The sequence below is a fragment of the Pygoscelis adeliae genome, unplaced genomic scaffold, assembly GCF_000699105.1.
Source record: "Pygoscelis adeliae isolate BGI_AS28 unplaced genomic scaffold, ASM69910v1 Scaffold582, whole genome shotgun sequence".
In the NCBI taxonomy this organism is placed as follows: domain Eukaryota; kingdom Metazoa; phylum Chordata; class Aves; order Sphenisciformes; family Spheniscidae; genus Pygoscelis; species Pygoscelis adeliae.
In genome coordinates this window covers 1,246,075-1,246,570 of record NW_008824281.1, presented here as the reverse complement: position 1 = coordinate 1,246,570, position 496 = coordinate 1,246,075, and positions in this window count along the sequence as shown.

The window sequence follows — 496 nt, the reverse complement described above, 5'->3', positions numbered from 1 at the left end:
CGATGCTCATCTCCCCGGTCCCCGGCAGGAGAGGGCTGCGGGGCAGCCAGGTGTTACTCAGTGCCGGGAGCGGAGGGTTCATCTGTTATTACAGTTGCTAATTGGGAGCCATGGGCACGTGAGGCAGCTCGCAAGAGCCAGCAGTTCCTATTTTTTATGGGCTCTGTAGGTGGAATTTGCACTCGCTTTATGGCTGTGGTTGCCCAACAGAGAGCTCAGGCGTGGGAATTCCTATTTATCTGGGCACTGCTCCCGGCGGGGGGCCCGGGCCCCCCCGCAACCGCCACGGGATGCGAGGGAGAGGACTTCCAGGGCGCCAACACCGTGGTCAAGCCTTGCTCCATCTGGAAGAGGCTGCCTGCCGCGGGCAGAGCAGGTCCCCCTTTACAGCCAAGGGGGAGAAGATGGAGCCGCGCTGCTTCTGCCCGTCCCTCCGGGCTCGGCTCCGGCAGCATCTCGCGCACGGGGCCATCGGCATTAAATGATCCCCACCCGC